Source organism: Dermacentor andersoni, chromosome 10, assembly GCF_023375885.2.
Source record: "Dermacentor andersoni chromosome 10, qqDerAnde1_hic_scaffold, whole genome shotgun sequence".
Taxonomy (NCBI): Eukaryota; Metazoa; Arthropoda; class Arachnida; order Ixodida; family Ixodidae; genus Dermacentor; species Dermacentor andersoni.
This window is the reverse complement of record NC_092823.1, coordinates 9776228-9800036: the sequence shown is the minus strand read 5'-3', so window position 1 is coordinate 9800036 and position 23809 is coordinate 9776228. Positions and strand designations below refer to the sequence as shown.

Below are 23809 nucleotides of genomic sequence, written 5' to 3'. Positions count from 1 at the left end.
AACGCTTGCATGAAAGGGGGATCTTATACACCACACAGTCACAACAGTCACCAACAAACCTCTGTCTGTGCTGCTATTCATGCTTACCCTATTGACTTAATGGCACAGGCTACCTAACTTATTTTTGGCAGTAAACAGCAACCTGACGCCTGCCCTGCTGACAGACAACCTTTTTGAGATTGTGCGCAACCTGGTGAACATATGGTATAACCGCAACCATTTGCCGTGGGCGATTCTCAGATAGAGAAGCTGCCGACTGCTTTCCTTTAAGGTTCGTTGCGAGGCTTTCAGCGATGCTGGTCAAAAGTGGTGCGGAGAAACCTGCGAGCTTCAGTCCGGCTACTTGCTTTTCGAAGCTTACCTCCACTTGCTGGTCACAAGACCGGATGAGGGCCGCCTTCATGCAGGATCTTGCTATACCGGCGCTTGACAATCTTTGAGTGCGCGGACGAAAATGGAAGAAGGTTCTTATGAGACCGAGGAGCATAACCCCAACATACATGATTGCTTAAGAACGTTAGCTCCATGTCTAAGAAACGAAGCTTGTTGTCTGACGGATGCTCCGTGGTCAATTCGAAAGAATCTAGAACTATGCGGAACATGTCAAATACTACAGTGCAGTCCACTTATAACGATATCGAGAAAGACGATAAATATGATCGTTATAACCGATGATCGCTATATCTGGACTGCAGTTATAAAAAAAAAAAAAATTAAACGCGTTTGCGCTCTTTACCTTTGCAGCTCTGAACTCGAATTCGCTACTTGCTCTAAAGAATAGATGATGTAGACAGTAGGCCGTGAAAAACAAACTTTATTTCTAGCGCCAATGACCGTGTCAAGGATTAGGCGCGCCGAAATAGTCCGAAATCTACACTTGCTTTTGCGGCAGCTTCAGCTTCACAACCGCGGTGTGAATGGATTCCAGCTGCTGCGCGAACACTGGCGGCAATCCTTTAGCATGCATAAAATCAATTAAGGAGTCGATCGACGATAGTGCACTTTGCGTGGACATCGTGGTCGGGGTCAAGGAGCCACTGTCGATCTCGTTGTCACTGTCGCTGATGCCGTCGCCACCGTCGCACAACTTCGCGTCTGTCGAGACAGCACATCTTCGGCGATCGCCTCGTCGGTGACCTCATCGCAGAACGAGGCAGCACTGTCTGCAGTCAAAAACTACTCCTTCGACACACCACCTGTGTCACCAGTAGGAACGAGCTCCCAGAGCTCGGTTATGTCAGCGACTTCCACCGGGTCGGTCTCAGCAGGTTGGGGAAGTTCGTCCTCACGCACAAAGCCCGCCTTCTTGAAGCAATTGGTGATGAACCACTGGTAAAGCGCCTCTTCAACATCGGCGTTCAAAGGGTCTCTAACCCCTTTTCCGCTGATCGGAATGGCCGCTGATAGCTCCTGCCTTCACAATCGCGGTGCTCCCGGTTTTCAAGATGGTTGATATCGTTAACTGGACGAGCTCTTACTTCTTCACGAGGGCGCTCACCTTGAAGCCGCATCGAGAGTCCTGCAAAATATCCATCTTCGTGTCAAGCGACACAGCTTTGCGCTTTGTCGGCGCCATCTTCGAACTGAGTTGAACCGTTGGTTGCACGCTGCTTCGGTGGCGTCAGCCTGCTATCGCGAGAGAGACGCGGGACGGGCGCCACCGCGCCGCTTTGCTTGTCGCTTCTTTTTTTCTTTCTCTCTCTTTCGGAGCGACTGTGGCCGACGCGCATGAAGCAGCTAGCGCCATCTTGTGGCGCGCGGCGCCAACGTTGGCTGCGCCTACTCGTGCGCGGGCGGGGCGAGACGCGCTGCGCGGTAATGGCGGCAGATACGAACTTACGGAGCTAAACATCGCCTCGTCTCGACATCGTTCGTTTCAGGGAACTAAGCAACGCAAACGTTACGATTATTTGGCACGGAAAACGCCGTCCAGACTGCAAAATTTTGATCGTTATATCCGATATGCGGTGAATAACCTATCGTTATAAATGGTTTTTTTCCCCATAGACCTAATGCATAAAATGACACTGTCATGTCGACCCATCGTTATAACCGATATATCGTTATATGTGGTATCGTTATAAGTGGACTGCACTGTATAGCAGCAGCAGGCTGCTATAATATTTACAGTGCTTGTCTTTGTGCTTGTCAGTGTGCTTTTACAGTGCTTGTCTGGCTGAGCTTAGTTACAAGATTGCGGTCATAGCTGGCTAATAAAATGTCACTAAGAACAGGGGCTATACATGAACCGATGCACACACCTTTCTTCTGTATAAAAAGCTTATCCTCCATTGAAATGAAAGTGGAAAGCATATAAAACCTTAAAAGCTCTAAAAACTTGTGGACGTTGAAACCACATGCATTCTGAAACCTAAGAACACCATATTTGTCAATGCAATGGCCGACTTCAATGCATACATGAAGTGATGCGATACGTCGATGACTTTCTAATTTTTTAAAATACTAACGCCACTGACGCGCAGCCTGCTGCTGCTATAATATTTGACATGTTCCGCACAGTTCTAGATTCTTTCGAATTGACCACGGAGCATCAGTCAGACAACAAGCTTCGTTTCTTAGACTTGGAGCTAACATTCTTAAGCAATCATGTATGATGGGGTTATGCTCCTCGGTCTCATAAGAATCTTCCATTTTCGTCCACGCACTCAAAGATTGTCAAGCACGGTATAGCAAGATCCTGCACGAAGGCGGCCCTCATCCGGTCTTGTGACCACCAAGTGGAGGTAAGCTTCGAAAACAGATAGTCAATTGTCACTACATTGCAATGAATGCGGCTGCAAGCCATCTTTCGAAGGTGTAACCTACCTGTCAAAATATCGTGATGACCGCGCACGCCTTATATCCGAAGCCTACCACATTCACGTTAGTGGCGAAGCATGTGTAAGCCTTCCGTCCATTTCTCTCCTTCCGAAGGAGATTGCCTTCCTATCACATTAATTGCAATTCCCTCTGCGCACGCCCAATTCTGTAGAATCTGTGGTTTCAGATAGCGGCGGAGCATATATATGCTGACTGAAAGAATAAAGACACTTTGGTTGTTAGTCAGTGCTGTTGTCTGTGTCCCCTCACTCGCCCCGTCGTTTTGCGCTGTTTTTATTGCTCATAGCATAAGCCTTCAAAATGACCACTGCGCAGAAACGCTGCAAAAAAGGAAATTGCTATGAGACCGTGCAAAGCAAGACAAGGATATGGGCAGGAAGGTATCACTCGTACAAGATAGGATCCGCATTGACAAACAACTGTATTATTGGGACGACACTTCTAAATCATGCAAGGCAGTGCAGAAGACGAACACCCTTATCTCAACAAGCTAGCGACTATAGGAACGTGAACTTCGCCTGCTTGTATTTAACGCTCAGAGCATTGTCAATAAAATAGAAAAATTGGAAATGCTTCTTTTCTCACATAATCCTCATATATGTGTTGTAACTGAAACTTGGCTTAATGATAAAATTGGTGATGAAGTTGTGCCGCCAGCCTACAGGCTGTACAGATGTGATAGGGGTTCCCATGGTGGTGCTGTTGCGGTGATAACAAAGGATAATATTGAAGTTACTATTGCTGACCAAGTCTGTGATCATGAAAGTCCACTTCTAAGGGTGTCACTACAAAGTGACATGGTTTTTGTCCGCGCTGTTTACCGACCTCCGAATGCTAATGACTTGTCTTTGTGCAGGCTATATGATCACCTGCTAAAATTCCAGGACAAAAACCCAATTATAACTGGAGATTTTAACCTGCCATCCATTGATTGGAATACCATGCAGTATGGATATTCTGTAGCGGCTGACGCTCTAGTTGATCTAATGCTTACTTTTAATCTTGATCAGATTGTGAGAGCTTACACCCGTGGAAATGCAATTCTGGATCTCCTATATATCTCTGAAAAATTTACCTTGGGTCAGTACATGTTGAACCTGGAATTTCTGACCATAACCTGATATATTTCTGCTGGACTAGATATACGGAGATGCAAAAGGAAAAAATTCCTCCAGCCACAGTAAAAGACTATAATAGAGCCGATGACATAGCAGTAATCGATTATTTAGAACAGCATCTTGTCGTTAGCACCAACAACGTTGAAAGTTTGTGGCAACAGTTTTATTCTGCAGTTACGTTCTGCATTCAAAATTTCATACTGTCAAAAAGACTGCAAAAGCACTGTAAGAACCCCTGCATTAGTCGGGAGACAATACAAACCAAAAGAAAAATTAAGCGCCTGAGAAAGAGGCACAAAACATTCACTCCACAATTTATGGAGCTAAAGCATGATCTGCAACGTAAAGTAAACCAAGCAAGAAGAAACTTTTTTAGCAACACTATCGCCGACTTCATTAAAAGTTATCCCAGAAAGTTCTGGCGCTACCTCAGTCAAAGTAAAAAAGGAGATTCAGAAACTCAAAGTTGATGATAAAATTCTGGATGACCCAACTTTTATTGCAGAGACGTTTAACCAGTACTTTCAATCTGTTTTTTCAACACGTGACGAATATAACCTGCCGAATGTTTCTCCTGTATTAGAAAATGAGTTGGATATTACCAGTGAGGGGGTTCTTGCCATGCTATTGAAGCTAGATAATAAGAAATCCACTGGCCCTGACGGACTGTCAAATGCATTTTTAAGGCGTTACGCTCAAAAAATCAAAAATTTTTTTACCACAATGTTTAACTTTTCAATAACTTCTGGTGTCGTACCAGCTGACTGGCGTATAGCCCGTGTGGCGCCTGTCCATAAAGCCGGTGACCGGCTGCTTCCTAAAAATTACCGTCCTGTTTCTGTTACTAGTAGTTGTTGCAAGCTTTTGGAACACATAGTCGCGAGTTTTACTCAGGAATTTGTTACTAAAACCAATTATTTGTCTCCCCATCAGCACTGTTTTCGAAAGGGTCTATCTACAACCTCACAGCTTATTTCGACGGTACACAAGATATCGAGTGTACTTGACCAGTCTGGCCAAGTTGACATTCTGTTTTTGACTTATCGAATGCCTTCGATAGAGTGCATCATGGAAAATTATTGTATAAATTAGAGTGTATAGGGTTACCTTTGTACATTATTCAGTGGATTGCCTCGTACCTAGTTGATAGAAAGCAGTTTGTGGAAATTGATCACTGTCTGTCTAGTGCGCTGTCTGTTACCTCGAGCATTCCACAGGGGAGTGTTTTAGGTACACTACTGTTTCTTCTCTATGTTAATGATTTGGTAGACATACTGCCTCATGATGTATCCATAAGAATATTTGCTGATGATTGTGCTGTTTCTAAGGAACTATCATCCATAAATGATCATTTCTTGTTGCAAAAATCTTTTTGGCAATCGATGATTGGTGTATGCGTTGGGGTATGGCGCTGAATTCGGAGAGAACTATTTTTACGTGTCCCAGAGAAAAAATTTCCTAGTTCTTTTTCTTATCAGCTCCATAACCAGCCTGTATTAGAAGTTTCCCAATATAAGTACTTAGGCGTGACTCTTAACTAATAAGCTTGCTTGGTCGGAGCATATATTGGACATTCCAAAGACTTTAAAAATTATAGACTGATCAGCTTACTGTCCGTTGCCTACAAAGTATTTACTAAGGTAATCGCAAATAGAATCAGGAACACCTTAGACTTCTGTCAAGCAAAGGACCAGGCAGGATTCCGTAAAGGCTACTCAACAATAGACCACATTCACACTATCAATCAGGTGATAGAGAAATGTGCGGAATATAACCAACCCTTATATATAGCTTTCATTGATTACGAGAAAGCGTTTGATTCTGTCGAAACCTCAGCAGTCAAGGAGGCATTACGGAATCAGGGTGTAGACGAGCCGTATGTAAAAATACTGAAAGATATCTATAGCGGCTCCACAGCCACTGTAGTCCTCCATAAAAAAAGCAACAAAATCCCAATAAAGAAAGGCGTCAGGCAGGGAGATACGATCTCTCCAATGCTATTCACAGCGTGTTTACAGGAGGTATTCAGAGACCTGGATTGGGAAGAACTGGGGATAAAAATTAATGGAAAATACCTTAGTAACTTGCGATTCGCTGATGATACTGCCTTGCTTAGTAACTCAGGGGACCAATTGCAATGCATGCTCACTGACCTGGAGAGGCAAAGCAGAAGAGTGGGTCTAAAAATTAATCTGCAGAAAACTAAATAATGTTTAACAGCCTCGGAAGAGAACAGCAATTTACAATAAGTAGCGAGGCACTGGAAGTGGTGAGGGAATACATCTACTTAGGGCAGGTAGTGACGGCGGATCCGGATCATGAGACGGAAATAATCAGAAGAATAAGAATGGGCTGGGGTGCGTTTGGCAGGCATTCTCAGATCATGAACAGCAGGTTGCCATTATCCCTCAAGAGAAAAGTGTATAATAGCTGTGTCTTACCAGTACTCACCTACGGGGCAGAAACCTGGAGGCTTACGAAAAGGGTTCTACTCAAATTGAGGACGACGCAACGAGCTATGGAAAGAAGAATGATAGGTGTAATGTTAAGGGATCAGAAAAGAGCAGATTGGGTGAGGGAACAAATGCGAGTTAATGACATCTTAGTTGAAATCAAGAAAAAGAAATGAGCATGGGCAGGACATGTAATGAGGAGGGAAGCTAACCGATGGTCATTAAGGGTTACGAACTGGATCCCAAGGGAAGGGAAGCGTAGCAGGGGGCGGCAGAAAGTCAGGTGGGCGGATGAGATTAAGAAGTTTGCAGGGACGGCATGGCCACAATTAGTACATGACCGGGGTTGTTGGAGAAGTATCGGAGAGGCCTTTGCCCTGCAGTGGGCGTAACCAGGCTGATGATGATGATATTGGACATTTCTTCATCTGCCCTGCGGAAGCTGTGGTTCCTTAAAAGAAAACTTAAACACGCTCCAGTTAGTACCAAGATGTTAGCTTACAATACATGTATTCCGTCAAAATTAGATTATGCTGCTCAAGTTTGGGATCCCCATTATAAGAAGGATGTTATGCAACTCGAAAGAGTCCGAAGAAAGGCAATAAGATTTATTTTTGATAGATACAGAAGACACAATTCGCCATCCTTATTGATGCAGAAGTACAATGTACCGACTCTCGAGGTTCGCCGGAAAATTAGTCGTCTTGGCTTTCTTCACAACTGTCTTGCAGGGAAAACTAAATTAATACTTCCCAATTGCATAAAACATTTAACTACAAAGACAACTAGACACTGCCATGAATACTCTTTAACGGCAATTTTCGCTAGAACCAACACACACAAGTACACTTTTTTCCTCCGAACAGTGTTCGAATGGAATTCCTTGCCGTGACAGATTTTTGAATCCGCCGACCTTTTGAAGGTGCTCGAGGCCCATATTGTAAACTTCGATGGTTGAACATTGCTACGGTCTTCGTGTTCTGCTGATTTTTGTTGTTGTTGATCTTCGTTTCATTGTACGTATCCTTTGTAGCCCCTCCTGCTAGCGGCCAATTACTGGCCTGCAGTATTGCGTAAATAAATAAATAAAAAAATTAACGTAACTGGCATTGTCGTCAATTTGCATGTATAAACACCCATAACCCACGATTCGTGCGGCCTCTAATATACATACATATATATATATATATATATATATATATATATATATGCTTCAGGTTGTTTTACGAATAAGTACGACTGGTTCAGATAACGTTCTCACTCACCAAAGGCTAGCACCGAACACCGGGCCTGATGCCTTGCTTGAGCCTTGACTTTCCGCCGAGCTGGTAGAGTGGCCAACCAGTGCCCAATTCAATAGCCTTGCCGCGAACTTCCGTGTATTCAGCTTTTCATCAAGCGCCCACCCCGATACAGTATAAAGGCGTATGCACGTCAGGCCACTCTTGTGGTACCACGCTTGGCTTTACTTGGCAACTCAACAGAGGTTAACTGCCACCATTTACTCGCGATTACTGGAGTATTAAAGCCTTCACACTGGCTTTCCACTGGTGGGCTTTCTCAGAACTATACATTCTAACGATAAAACAGCGCTGGCTACAAAACCACGCAAGGAGGGCAACACAGTTGCTGCATGTTGTCCCTCTTTGCGTGGTACATGTAGCCAGGGCCGTTTTTCACACATTCAAGCAACTAGCTCGTAATCCCGCTCTCGTAGCAATAATTTCACTGTTTTACCCACACCGCCAGATGACATTACAGTGGCAGGGCGTGCTCCCCACATCGCAACGCCAGAGCACACACTACAGGTGTGTTTCAATTCTGGCCAGCATCGGAGATGGTCTGACAGCTAATGAAACAGTCGGCGCAGCTTCGAGGCCACGTAATGGAACGCGATTCGAGCTGCCTGGAAAACGCTTCTGCGATGCGACACCACCTCACATCGACAAGACAGTGTTGACAAAAGCGCACATTATTTCTAAATTTTAAGTATTTGTGCCAGTCAACCTATGAAAAAACACTATATGACTTACATTAAGGGCATAGAAAAACCGTGCTTACGTTTTTTCTTATGCGCAGACGACCTTACCGTCGAGTTTCCAAACATCCTGCTCAGCCGCCACCTTGTTTAGACAGGAAAGAAGCCTACATCGTTATTAAAGAGTTTTAGAATAGGGGCCCCAAACGTTTGTGGCCCCAAAGAAATAGCATCGAAGCCCCTGCGCATGCGAGAGACGCAAACTGCATTTGGGTGTTGCGTTGGGAATGCTATTTTACCGATTTAGCGGGAGCCCAAATAGCGGCCCCAAAAGCTTTCCGTTAGCAAACATGGCGGGACCCATCGAAGCAACGGCTCTAACCTAGCACCAAAGTGCATTCAATTCGTGGTAATGCATTAATTCGCAAGCTAGGAGAAGCGACTGTGGTTATTGCTTCCTCTCAACTAGCGTGTGTTATGAAGACTGATTCAATAGACGCCGCCTATTCTGAATTCCATTGTGGATATTATGGCTCGTAGGCCTAACACGGCTAAGCTTGGCTGATGTAGGAGGCATGTAAAGTTGGTTTGCACAAAACTAAGCGCAACTAATTGCTACTTACAGAATAACCTCGAAATTATAATTAAATGCGAATACACGCAAGCCACAATTACTATTCCTATCATAAAATGGTATATTTTATTTTATTATTTCTAATAGCTTTTCTTTGACACTGTAATGGCGCTGTCAGTGCAAGGCGCTATTCGCAAACGCAAAGCCCTATTCTAAAACTCTCTATTGACTTCTATGCAGTCTTCGACGCCTTCGTAATAATTGAAACGATACCTAACCATTGTCCAGTTAGCCGTCTACTTTGCCGTCTTGGCCCTTTCACTGAATAAAACTTCATCTTCCCTCTAGCAATCTTTGTAGCAAAGTGTGTGTGTGTGCATGTTTGTATACATACATATATATATATATAGGAAGGGTTACTCTGCAATGGTTCCCATTCATGTCATTCATCAGGTAATCGAGAAATCCGCAGAGAGTACAATCAGCATCTCTATATGGCTTTCATAGATTACGAAAACACATTTGATTCAGTAGAGATACCGGCAGTCAGAGATGCATTACGTAATAAAGGAGTACAGGACACTTGCGTAAATATCTTTGAAAGTATCTACAGAGATTTCACAGCTACCTTAATTCTCCACAAGAAAAGTAGGAAGATGTCAATAAAGCAAGAAGTCAGACAAGGAGACACAATCTCTCCAATGCTATTCATTGCGTTCTTGGAAGAAGTATTCAAGCTATTAAACTGGGAAAGCTTAGCAGTAAGGATAGAGGGCGAATATAATATCCCAGCAGCCTTCCATTTGCCGATGACATTGTTCTATTCAGCAACACTGCAGACGAGTTACAACAAATGATTGAGGACGTTAACAGACAGAGTGTAAGAGTGGGGTTGAAGATTAATATGCAGAAGACAAATATAATGATGAATAGCCGGGCAAGGGAACAAGAGTTCAGGATCGCCTGTCAGCCTATAGAGTCTGAAGGAGTACGTTTACCTAGGTCGATTAATCACAGGGAACCCTGATCACGAGAATGAAATTCCTAGAAGAATAAAAATGGGTTGGATCGCATACGGTAGACATTGCCAGCGCCTGACGGGAAGCTTACCATTATCATTGAAAAGGAAGGTGTACAATCAGTGCCTTTTACCGGTGCTAACATATGGGGCAGAGACTTGGAGACTGACAAAGAAGCTTTTTATTTATTTATTTATTTATTTATTTATTCATTTCCTCAAAGGTCTCTGTTGAGACATTACATGAGGGAGTGGGGAGTTAGTGACAAAGATAGGTACTACAAATTACAAAGGGATATTTTCGATGAGTCGCTTGAATGCAAGTGGGTCGATGATAGTGGCAACTTCGGCAGGCAGGCCATTCCAGTCTCGTGTTGTGCGCAGAAAAAATGATTGCTGAAAAGTAACGGTATGGGCTTGTGGGGGATATACTGTATTAGAGTGACTGGTGCGGGCAATGCGATGTGCTCTTTTTATGTACGGGTTGTCAAAAGGCAAGGAATGAAAGAATTTATGAAAAAGCTTAAGACGGGCTATTCTACGGCGTGAGGCTAGAGAGGGTAGGTTTATTTGGGCTTTTAGTGCCGAGATACTTGAATTGTATGAATAAGTTGACAGGATAAATCGTGTCGCGCAGTTCTGAACCGACTCGAGAGCTTTAATAAGGTTATTGTGGTGGGGGTCAAAAATAGCTTCGGCATACTCAAGCTTGGGCCGCACAAAGGTTAGAAAAGCAAGTTGTTTCATAGAGGGAGGAGCGAGGAAAAGGTTACGCCGTAGATAACCTAGAGTACGATTAGCAGAGTTTATTATGTGGTTAACATGACAGGTCCAAGTTAAGTCACGCGAGATGTACACACCAAGATATTTGAATGAATCCGTTGTTGCAATCTGCATGTTATTGATGCTATAATTAGGGATATCGTAATTACGACGACGATGAATAGACATTAACACGGTTTTAGCTACATTTAAAGACATGAGCCAAGTGGTACACCAGTTTTGTATGCGCGATAGGTCATTTTGTAACGCCAAATGGTCACTGGGGTTAGTAACTGCTCGGTAAACCACACAATCATCAGCGAAGAGTCGGATATGAGAAGAAATATTACAAGGTAGGTCATTGATGTATATTAAGAAAAGGAGGGGACCAAGTACGGTACCTTGAGGTACGCCTGAAAGCACGGGTGTTAAGGATGAAGACTGAGTTAGCGTATACGAATTGCTCACGGTTAGTTAAAAACCCTCGAATCCAGCTTAGAACACAAGGATGAATGTTAAGACGCGATAACTTTATTAAGAGACGACCATGAGGGACCTTATCAAATGCTTTTTCGAAATCTAAAAATATTGTGTCAGTCGGGATGTTACGATCTAGGTTTAAATGTAAGTCGTGCAAGAAAAGAGCAAGTTGAGTGTCACAGGAATAATTTTTGCGGAAACAGTGTTGACTTGGGTGAAAAAAATTGACGGATGTTAGGAAGTTAGCGATATGCGAATATAAAATATGTTCCATTATTTTACAAGACACACTTGTTATGGAAATAGGGCGGTAGTTACTCGGTGATGATCGGCTTCCTTTCTTGAAGACTGGGATGACCTTGACCACCTGCCAGTCATGTGGAATTGAAGTGCTGTTAAGTGATTCCTGGAATATGAGTGATAAAAACAGGCTACACACATGTTTAGTATTTTTTAGAACTTTGGCATTGATACCGTCTACTGCTGTAGATGACGAGTTCTTCAATGATTAAATTACTTTGAGAATGCCGATGGGATCGAATGTGATATTTTGCATGAGCGGATATGCGAAGTATGGTGGATCGGGCAAGCCATCAAGTAATTCATTAGTAAAAACTGAACTAAATGTTATGTTAAGAAGATCCGCAGCCTCAGTCTCAGGGATCGGAAGCCCGGAGTTATTGATAAGTGATATCTCATTCCGCTGATTAGGATTAATAGTTTTCCAAAATCGCTTCGGGTTAGTTTGTAGCATAGCTGGTAAAGTGGCAGAAAGAAACTTGTGTTTAGTTTGAGAGGTTAATTTGTCATATTCTTTCTCGACTGCGTAATACTTCTGCCATGCGCAAGAAGAATTAGATCGTTTGGCTGATCGAAACAACCGTTTTTTCTTATTATTTAGTCGTTTGAGGGATACATTAAACCATGGTGATGTTGTTCTTTCTGTTATTGTAATGGTGGGGATGTAAAGACGTATAAGGCGATGCATCTCTGCTTTGAAAAGCAGCCAGTTCGACTCTAGAGAATTTAGTTGAAAGTTAGCGACGAACGTATCGAAGTACTCAGATAATTCTCGGTTCATGCTGACATAGTGCCTTTATCATAGAGTGTAAGTGTTTTCCGATTTTTTTGTTTCTTTGGTACGTTGCAACGAAACGAAATATGTACTGTCAGGTGGTCGCTCAAACCGCGCAATAAGGTGACAGGGGTAAAGTTATCAGGGTGAGTCGTTAATACAAGATCTAAAACGTTGGACGAGTGAGCAGTGACGCGTGTTGAGTCAGTGACGAGCTGTGTTAAGCCGAATGTTATACACGTGTTTAAGAAGTCACTAGCGGGGCTGCTTTTAGATAATGTAGAGGCAGGATCGGACCAATCAATAGTTGGAAAATTAAAACCGCCAAACAGAAGGACAGGACTGTTAGGATATGTTTTTGTCAACGTATTTAAGGCTTCATGAAGTGAAGGCGTGAAAGAACTGTCGGTACTAGGAGACCGATAGCAAATACCAATCAGAATGTGCGGGTGTGTAGCAGTGCATCGAATCCAAATCATTTCCAGTTGTGAAGAGAGGTTTACAAGTGAACAATGTAGGTTACGCTTAGTGGCGATTAATACACCCCCACCGCGTGAGTTATCAGGTATATCTTTCCGAAAAATGTCAAAATGTGAGAGGTAAGGGAGAATTTCGGTATCATCGATTGATGTGTTAAGCCATGTTTCTGTTAGTAGTAAGACATCGCAAGAAGATGAGCCTATTAGACTGCACAGTGCATCACGCTTGGGAACAACACTTCGAATGTTAGCGAGCAGGAATGATAAAGGCTGACTATTCTGTGGTTGCGGTGTACATTTTGGTCTCAATGATGGCTAAAGGCGTTCCTCAATGACCTGGTTAGTAGTGTGGTTGAAGTAGTAGGTTTTTTCACCTACTATAAGCTTTTCATGTTGCAACTTGAACCGCAGTTTACGGGCCCTTCCAAACTCGATGAGGCATTTCTGGGCAAGGCGCGTGCTTGGGGTGAGATCTTGCGCAACGGCATAGCACGTACCTTTGAACTTACGAGCCGAAGAAAGGACAAGATCTTTGCTTTTAAAGTGAGTGAACCTCACAATTATAGGCCTGGACTTTCCAGTTTGGAAAGACCCAATGCGATGTGCACGTTCAATATCACGCGGTTCTATTTGTACATCTAAATATTGTGAACAATGTGCAATAATAATTTTCTCAGAATCAGACCATGATTCTTTAGGTTTATCGGCGATGCTGTAAAAAACAAGGTTATTTCTTCTAGATCTATTTTCAGCATCGTTTATCCAGGCAGACAGTACACTTATCTGTGCCGTATTTTCAGTGCTTATCTCATGTAGTCTGCCTAATTCACTTTGCATGTCATCGATACCAGCACAGGCTGTCTCAATTTTGTCTAGCCGTGTTTTGATTTCCCTGAACGTTTTATCATGATCAACTAGTTTTTTTTCAATAAACTTTAGCTGTTCAAGCATTACCGTCTGTCCAGATTGCAGTTCTTTCAATGCATTAAGAATCTCTTTGTCGGGGCCGGGGTTAGATTCGATATCACCAGCTAGCATGAGAAGTTTTAACAGCATATGTGCACAATCACACACAATGGAACAATTGAGAACAAGTTAAGCTTGAGAACAAGTTAAGGACCGCTCAAAGAGCGATGGAACGAAGAATGCTAGGCATAACCTTAAGAGACAAATAGTGGTTTGGATCAGAGAGCAAACGTGTATAGCCAATATTCTAAATGATATTAAGAGAAAAAAATGGCGCTGGGCAGGTCATGTAATGCACAGGTTAGATAGCCGTTGGACCATTAGGGTTACAGAATGGGTACGAAGAGGAGAGAAGCGCAGTCGAGGACGGCAGGAAGATGAAATTAGTAAATTTGCGGGCACTAGTTGGAATCCATTGGGGCAGGACTGGGGTAATTAGAGATCGCAGGGAGAGACCTTCGTCCTGCAGTGGACATAAAACAGGCTGATTGTATATATAAAATTAGTAGACAGCTATACGAAGTAAGGATAGCTGTTTTATCAGCCGTATATGAACTTGTAAATATTTGCTTACGAACTAAATTTAAGATGGTGTCGTGGGCGCACCAGCAAAGATGGACACATCTCGTTCGATGACTGCACACACTCGCTGTCCAAACACTGGAGTGAGAAAGTGCGGTAGCAGGAGCGAGCGAATTATATGGTGACCCAGCTAATTTTAGCCAAGCTGTTGAAAGGAAAAAAAAAAAAAGACAGAAAAAAAGGTACGGTGCAAGAAACGATTTTAAGACCTATGGCGTTCGATTGTCAGGCCTCCGATGACCGTATGCCGAAGGTAATCTTTCCTTCTTTGAACAGCTTGGCAAACGTTGCCCGAGACACACAGTATACACGGAGCAGCCCAACAGCGTTCGAGCAGACGACACGCCCAGAAATTCTATACGGGCGAGCAACGCACGGCCAACTTACTACGGAACAACGCGTGAGGCGAAGCTTTGTCGCAGCGAGTGCGTTACGAAGATTCACACACGCACCGCTGAGGCCTTCACAACGAGGCCCCACGAACAGACGAAGCCCCTTGTGACAAGTCCTACCGTGACTCGGCAGGCACCGTAGCTGCTACAGCACGCTGCGCCCCACGCTCAAACACCGAGTTTTTGTACGTAGTCACAAAGGAGCCGTTATGTGTAGCGTGGTCATTTTAAAGTTTTATATAATATTAAAAATCTCCCGTGGCACATAGCATAATTCTCTTCCTCGAGCTGGAATATTCTGAGAGGCGCGGACATCCTGCACGAGAAATCGAAACATATCCAACCAACTAACGGACATGCAGTAATTAAGTTTATTTTGTATTTATTAAATACTGCGGACATGTGGCCCAAGCAGGGAGGGCAACATATGGCACATACAATGAAAATCAGATTGACAAAACAAACAGAACCATGAAATTACAAGATTAGGAAGTGGATTCAATTATACAATTCCATTCGGTTACAGTTCGAGGAAAAAAAAAAGAAAACTTATATGTGTTTGTTCTTGCAAAGTAAAGGGTTAATGCATCATCTGCGATGGCGGGTAGTTCTGGTCGATAACTGCGATAAATGTTTAGATGGGTCAAGGGATAAATTGTTGGTGTGAAGTAGTTTAAGGAATTCAAGTATCTGTTTCTTTCTTCTAAGTTCGAGTGGTTCAAGGTTGTTAATTTCTATAAGTTCAGTGGGAGAATTAGTTATTCGGTGGGTTAATTAGGTTAAGGCACATATTGCAATTTATTAATTGTAACCATTGAGTTTGCAAGGCGTATCGACTCGGAATGAACTTTCGGGATGATCGACACTAGTTTCCAGATAGTCATCGTCAAAGTGTGCTACAATATATGTGCCCGTTCCAGCTATCTTTGTGCTTCCGTGTATAAAACGGCGGTCTGTTAAAAAAAAACGAAGTGGAACAATAGTGCCTCTTTACTGCAAGCACGTTTCATGGGACATATCTCGAAACCCGTTCGATCGTTCGAATTCATTCGTAGTGGACATGCCTTACGAACGAACGCCAAGACTAGTTGGTAAATTGCAATATGTGCCTGAAGGTAATTAAGTATATTTATTTATTGTATTGAGGTTAATTAGTTGATAATGTGTTTCGATTATTCTTGCAAGCAGTGTCCGCCTCTTAGAATATTCCAGCCTCAAGGAACAATGCTATCTTGCACAAATGTTTTTTCACAAAATTCTGCGAGGCAGCAAGGCAAAATGGCACTTACGACTAGAGATGCTCAGCAAATCGCAGTCAAGCGCGCAGAGGAGGGCGACGAGACTTTTGTGTGCACTCGAGCGCGAACTACATGGCGGCGGCCGCTCTCGAGAGATCAGCCGCAGACGCGCAAGAAACGCGCCAGGAGAGACGCGCGGCGAACGCGTCCCGCAACTTGCGTCGGCGCCGTGCTTGTCAGGGCGCTGGCTGGAACGAGTGGGACTTGTAGAAGTATTCCGCCTTTTAACGCGATAGGGCGATAGCGTTAAGGAGCTCATGTCGCGGAAAAGCCGGTGACGTCGGCAGCATTGGCCATGAGCTAAAAATGGCGGAAGCAAATTCATAAATAACTAGCAAGATGGGCTGGGTGGGAATCGAACCAGGGTCTCCAGAGTGTGAGATGGAGACGCTACCTCTCGGCCATAAGTTCGATGCTTCAAAGTGGGACAAAAACGCCTCTGGTGAATGCGGTATTGCCTTATACGCCTGCTGTGCACAGATCGTCTTACGCGATCACGGCCAAACACCGGTGCGCACACGGAAGTCGCAGTGTGTCGTGCGTATACGGTGGACGAAGTCGCCCGGCAGAATTGAGAAGGCGCGGTATCCGTCTAAAAACTAAATTAAATGTATCCGATTTAGCTTCTGAAATTACACAAGGAACGTACGTGCCTGTGACACTGTCAGGTGTTAGTTTCGTCCTACTTGGAAACATTCAATAGAAGCCGATGGGGCGGTCCAAGGTGTTCGTGCCCAAAAGCACCAGCTTGCCTCATTCCCGCTCGAAGTGACGAAATGTTTCCTTCGTAGCCCCCTCCGCGGAAGGGGAAAAAAAAATGCGTGCATAAGCTCCCGATAGCAGCGCTATGCTACTGCCCACAATCGTAGCACAGTTCCAGCAGTAAACACGATAGGCGTGCAAAACAACCACCTGCTGCATTACTTCGCACAAAATAACGTTTTATTTTCGTTCTGAGCAACCATTATCTCCGGGCACAAAGTATTTGTACTTCAGTAAACACTCAACCCGACGTGTCAGCGAATATCAAGCTCTTCCAACACTGCGGCCTTCCAGCGACGCAGTCGGCTTGGAAGGTATATGGCGGTGGCCGCTCAGTGTTGCCAGTCAAATCCCGACCTTTGCGGTACTCTGAAATTTTTTCAAGTGACTCTACCCTCGGCCAAGCGTCAATAAACCGACGCCGACGCCGTCCGAAATTTCACCGGAGGGCGCGCAAGCAAATGCCTCCACGAGGAGTCACAAATGATGCCACCGTGAAGCTAGCCACCGTAAAGTGTCGTGCACACGACCGAGCAAGCTCTGAAAACGACTGCCGTCCAAAGGCGACTCGGTTACGCGAAAATGTAGTTTCAAACGAGAAATTGAGTATGCCGGTGCGGTTTGATAGCGATATCGACAAGCGGACATTTAGCCCCTCATTTCAACTATTTTCGATCAAACTCGAACAATTGTGTAGTGCCCTTAGTTAAAAAAAAAAAGGTAGTAAAGTCGTCAGACGACACGGGATGGAGGGGCTTTGATCCAGTGAGCACGCAACCATTTACGAGGACAGTATATCTATAGCGTTTTCAATGCTTAAACATTACAAAAGAGTTCTAAAACTGTGCCCAAATACGCGACTGTCGTCTGCTCAATTTACTACGTCTGCGCCACAGATGCCGCTGAAGCGCTGGTGGCGCTTTACTACGGCCACACAAAGAGAAATGCGGCCATGATGAAGCACAGAGTGCTATGGGGATACAATAAGTACCAACTGCTCCAGGGTAACTGTAAAGGTGTAATGGTTCCAGGACTTAATTTTGGCAATGCGGCTGTTTACTTGAAATCGGGGTACAATCAAGACTCGATCGGAAACAAAGGTCAATTGAACGCCTTGCATTGGGCGCTCACGGGAACATTACAAATGAAGCTGTGCAGGGTGATATGGGCTGGACTAATTTTGAAGTGAGGGACGCTCACAGTAAAACTGATTATGAAGAAAGCCTGAGGAATATGGAAGAAAGTAAATGGGCTGGGAGAGTGTTCAGGTATATGTACAGGAAAAACATTGATTCACAGTGGAGGAAAACAACTGGGAAGCTTACCAGCAAGTATGCGGCCTGTAGGGTGGGCAACACAGCAACAATGAATGTCAAACGGAAAGTCAGAGAGCCCGAAATAATCTCATGGGTGGCGGCAATGAAAAAGAAACCTGCCACGGCGTCGGCAGCACTTAAGAGGAAAAAAAACGAAATCAGGAAAGAAACAATTTATGATAGCTCAAAGGGAAGCTCATTACTTTTCGAAGCGAGATCCAGACGCCTTAGAACACGCTCCTATAAAACGAGATATAAGAAGGAAGAAAAAGCATGTGCTTGCTGCGGTAAAGCTAGGGAAACGATGGCGCATGTTTTATTAGAATGTGAAGACGTCTGCCGAGGGGTCGATTTAGGCACCACTGGCCTCCTGAAGCCTTTGGGTTGGGCGAGAGCAGAGGAAAAGTAAACATGTCCGCAATAGAGATTAGCAAGAGGCGATTGGAGGAAGTGAGGAAACGGAGACGTACAAAAGCAAAGTTCGCAATAGGGGATCAGAAAATTTGGTTGCGGGAGTGCATAAGGTTTCTTTTTGTTTTTTTCTTTTTTAACCTAGGTAGGACATTAGGCAGTATAATAGGAAGAGCTTGGTGGCGCAACCCACCGCCCCGTTCCAAAAGGGATGCTCATAATATCCATCCATGCACTAAAAACACAGGGCCTCGAGGCTGGACATGTCCGAGCACAAGCGCCCGGCGCAAGCTCTCGAAAGCGGCATCGATTCTGTTCGAATCCGGGAAACGGGGTCACTGCCGGAGAAAATGGCCCATTGTGCGGACGGATCACAACAGCTGTGTCGCGGCTATAAAAGCAGGGCACCGAAGTCGCTCGAGAACCGCCAGACTCGTCCGTACGATTATGAGGAGAGCCAGACGAGCAAGAATAGAACCAGGACGCAGCTCGCACAACAGGCGTCGGCTTCACGAGCGTCGCAACCGGCTCAGCGTCGGACTGCCGAACATTTTACTATCAGGCCAGAGGTCCACAGGTGCGTGGTAGTTAAAGCATGCACCCAAGGAAAAACAATGAATTTGTACTAACAAAGCACACTGTTTAAAAATAACCAAAATTTTATTAATTTCGCATTTGCTAGATTATTGAGCCGGGAAATGAAGGTGACCGTTGCGTTTTTTTTTTCTTTGCGATTTTTCTAGGCTCCAGAGCTCTAGCGCCAGTGTGAGGTCACGGGCTTCAAAGCATCTTCTCGGATTTACGCCGTCGTCGGTCAGTGTTTAGAACTTACTCAGTTCCGTCAGTCTCTTATAAAATAGAATTGTGAGCACGTCTTTACCAACGAGATTCGACCAAGTTCGAGCACACCAAGTCAAAATGCACGACGACGACGCGACGACTTGGGGCGGGAACTCGGCAGGCGTCGTCACTTCCTCTTCACTCGTCTTTTTCTGGCTTACCAACAGTGTTGTCGTACAGCCTGGCAGCGGGTGTGACGGCGTCGTGGAAGGACGACTGACGGCTAAAATAATCTTGTGCCGGTCCCCAGCACTGCAGCAGTCGCGGATTTAGGAGCTCGCATCATTCGAGTGCAGCCGACCGGTACATTCCCGCTAACCATGGAGGCAAATTTTTTTTTGCTTATTCTAGAACGTTCGCCAAGCACAACGCTGGCCCAGCTCTGCGAAATTCCTTCACTGGGGCCGTACAGGTATTGTAAATGCGTTTATGCATTGCACTGCATTGCACGTAACGGAAGACGTACGTTCCAGGAAAGGCAGACGCAACGAGGCGGGCGGCGTCGGCGTGCCACACAAAGAACGCCGGCGGCGCATGCGCAAAACTGTCGTTCCCGACGAGCTCCTGGCGGTCGCTGCCGTCGTTGGTCAGAAACGGCCGTGGCCGGAAGTGCGTTTGTCAGCGCTGACGCTTCAGAAATGGCGGTCGCCGAAATAACGGCAGAGCATACGAAAACTGCAAGAAGGCAACAACGACACTGCGCACGCGCAATGCAAAAGCGAGCACGTACCCCCGCCACGCACGCAGTTGTACTATTTGGAGGAATAGGCGACCTTTAGAACAGGCGAAAAGAGAACGCACTGCGTTGCCCGTGCGATCGCGAACACTCTGAATTCAGGCAGAGTTCGCGCGAATAAACGTTCAGCGGGCGGCAGCGCGATGCCATAGCTCGTGCATGTTTTCGCGAACAGGCAGGCGCCATTTGGTAGCAGGCAAAACCGCGACACAATCAGGACACAGCACGCGGCTGGATGCTTCTCTCGGCTCCCGAGTCATTGCGAGGATTACAGCGTTACCGTATACACATGGGGCGTTTCTACGAACACGCGCAGTATGTTTATAGGTAGCCGTTTCTGGTAAGTTCATTGCGCGAGGCTTTAAAAATCCAGCACAGGTATCTGGCACACCATACCTCGTAAGGAAGTCGTTCGGTATAGTATCAATCGATAAAAGGATGCTTTCTTCGGAGACATGCCGTCAGTGGTGGCGACCGCGAGGTGCCGGGTGATGCACAGTAATTAGTCGCTAATTAACGTAATATTCATCAACTTTACAACTTTCTTAGTTTCAGCGGGCTCACCGTAACTGGGGCATTGAAGCGAGCTCTCCGGAGAAGTTGTATAAACTCGTCGATATGGAAAAGAAAAAGCACCGCGCAATTCTGGCGCCACAAAACCGAAAGTGGGAGACTGCAGCGAGCGCGAAGCGCCTCGAGGCGACGTCCTGTTTACGTCACCGAGAAGTGGGCAGCACGGAGGAAGGAAACTAAGGAGAGGCCCTGACGTCACTCTTTGTGAAGCAAAAGTGAAGCCGGAATTTGGCGTTGCTCATGGCGATGCTCCGCCTTTTGGGCCACCCTCCTCGCTTGTTTACATCTTTCTCGAAACCACGCCGCGCTGCGCGTGGTGTCGCGCGCTCGCGCAACATCTGGCAGAGCACGGTGCAGGTAACACAGCGCAACAAGACACGGTGACTAACGCAAACCCGCCCACTCAGCGCCTTTGCCACGGCCCGAAACCTACCAGAGCAACACGTGTGAGCGCTCATAAACCATAACAACGCCGCCATTGTGGCCCAAAAGGCGTGGCCATATAACAGAAAAAATAAAAAAGCAGCAAAAAAATGAGAACCTACTACGTCATTTCCGCCACACTTTTCTCCTAGCGCGCGGAGGGGGTAGGGCCTCTCCTTAGTTTCCTTCCTCCGTGAGTGGGCAGCAACCAACGCGCTGCGACAGCGCACTGGCTCGCCGCTGCTGGGTGACGCAGCAAACTCTACCGGGAGACCTAATACGCGCAAATGAAAGCATTCTGCGAAAATTTTACTTTGGGAACGCTTTGGCTGCGCAGCCACGACGCTTAGGCCAATAAGACCGCCTGGTCCGCTGTAACGAAGCCTCAGAATGCCTTCGGCGGCACCGGAAACTCGCATCATAGACGGTGGCGCCAGACTTGGGTGGTACAGCGAGAAACTGTGCCGACACGCTGACCGAGGCGCCACGACGTGCATCGTCTTCGAGACGGCGCGGCGACAGAAAGGGTCACCCGGCGGCAGCTTTCTGTGGCAGCACGGCCAAGGAGCCGAAGCGCATTTGTTTTATTGCTCCTCAACCAGTAGATCACTAATGCCTCTCGCTTATATCGACGGCTGACTGATCAATGCCGCTCGAAATCCCAGCACTTCTGGAAGGGTGTTGCTGGGTGAACATCTTTGCATGCCGTTCGTTGGGATGTACCGTGCCGGGGCACACTAGCACCAGGCTTGCCCGTAGCGTTCTTAGTCTGCAATTCCCGCGCACGGCCACCTGCGCAACTGTCGCGCCGGACAGCCTGCCACTGAACTTCTCAAGCAAATCGCTAGAGGCAGACCTGGCGCTGCGGTCGTTAGACTATCACGGGAAGGATGGTTACTGGAGTTGGCATCGTGGCTTCGAGCGTCATCGGGGCATTACTTTTAATATTTCCAGGCAGTTACACTTACCAGAGCAGTGCAATCGGTCTCCGTGCACATGCGTAATCATTGCAAGCTGTCGCTACTGCAACAGTATTTTGTTCAAAGCGACCAATTTGCAATGCCACGAGGACGCCCAAAGACAAGGACGAAGTTGAGAGAAACCTACGTACTACCTACCCATTATTCCCGTGTTCACCGAAACGCCAACTAACGCGACGCGCAGAACGCGGACGCGAAGTCCTTTTTTTTTTCTTTTTAATACAAATCCTATTGCAACAATTCCATAGGCAGGTTATTTCCCACGCGGGAACAGTCTTGTGGGAACACTCTTGAGGAAAGTACCAGCAATGGGGTGCTTAATCGCCTAGCCCCCGATTTTTTTTTTTTTTTAATGCGGAAAGCTTTTAATGATTTTTCAATCAGCCTGCATCGAATATTGCGACACACCCGGAAGATGCACAGCCGTGACGAAACATTTCCTCATGGCCTTAAAGAGGAGCGCAGAGGACAGAATATATAGTTTCACTGCAAGTGTACACAATGACGTAACCCGTGGTTCCGGGACACCGCTCGAGCAGCGCCACATCAACACGCGGCTGCTCCGTTGGCGACACCAGAAAGAGCGGGGGCCTCACACGAACAGAGCGGTGCCGCAGGTCATCGAGCAACCGCGCTGGCTGTCGACCGCTTAACACGCAGGCTGCAGTGCCCGCGCCAAATATGTGTACCGAGTTCGATGCACATGGGTCGCCAAGCTTTGGACCAAAAGCAGCCCAGAGCCAACTGGCAAGGACGATTCTGAGAGCAGCGACCGAAGCGCGACTAGGCGAGGCTGTTAAACAGTAAGGCTACGTTCACACTTGGGAAACCGCAAGCGGACGGAAATGCCAAAGCGGCCGGATAATCTTTTTCGCGCATGTACAAAACGTTCACATTTGTTTCGCCACTGCAGCGGAAACCACTTCCGCTTTCACCCACATCTATCTAGTTTGCGTACGTTTGTCCGCCTGGTGGCACTGTTCATCACACTATTTCAAGACATACGTTCATTCATTGACCCACCAGTTACTAAAAGCTACCATATCGCGCAACTGCACGTGTCGTTTTTAACTTTCGTCTACCATGCAAGATAAACAAGACAGTTTCGATAGCTTTAGCTAGTTGCCTTTCCTAAAAATAGACGATGAGCAACAGAAAATGTTAAAATTTTACGACCGGATGTTTACATGCGATTGCAGCTTCCGGTAGAGCGGAACGTCTTTCCGCTTCGCCTGGGCGAAAAAATCGGTCCGAGACCATTTTTTCGCCGCCTGGTTTCCCGCCCGTTTCTCCGCCTAGGCGGGCGGATTTTGTCAAGTTTTTTCCGCTTCCGCCTGCTCCAAACCAAGTGTGAAGGCAGCCTAAGTGCTACTTATTGAAAAACGAGAAAACCTTGCTACATAAAAAATAAAATTTCTACAGAATCTTATAAAGATGTCGTGATATCGGAAGCGTATAATTGGTTAACTTCATCACCGGGAATAACTTTGGCGACATCTGGCCCTTGTGGTCAACTAAGAACTGCCGTTTTTCGGCGCCCGCTCAAGGGCGTCCACGCCGCCGTCAGCTGCCACGCAATGCCGCTCGTGCACCCGAGCAAACGGCGAAATTCCTGCGATTTCACAGCACAAGCTTCTCACGCGAGCACGTGTCCCACTGGAAGCGTCAGAAGTATAGTATATACTGTTACGGGAAGGAAGAAGTGTGCGTCTATTTACAGATGGCTTTTAATGGCGGAGCCAGCAAGCGTAG

At 45.9% G+C, this 23809-nt stretch overlaps 1 protein-coding gene across 7 annotated transcripts in view; it reads right to left on the bottom strand.

Moving 5' to 3' along the window:
- The window catches only part of LOC126519697 (USP6 N-terminal-like protein), a 242522-nt gene that overhangs the window by 186652 nt on the left and 32061 nt on the right, over positions 1-23809 (bottom strand). Inside the window, exon 1 of one of the 7 annotated variants that reach the window (XM_055065368.2) lies at positions 16008-16085. The exons of the other annotated variants lie outside the window; for them this stretch is intronic. The gene's annotated coding sequence lies outside the window, so the exon portion shown is untranslated. Of the gene's footprint in view, positions 1-16007; positions 16086-23809 lie in introns of those variants that run through there. 7 annotated transcript variants of the gene reach the window in all.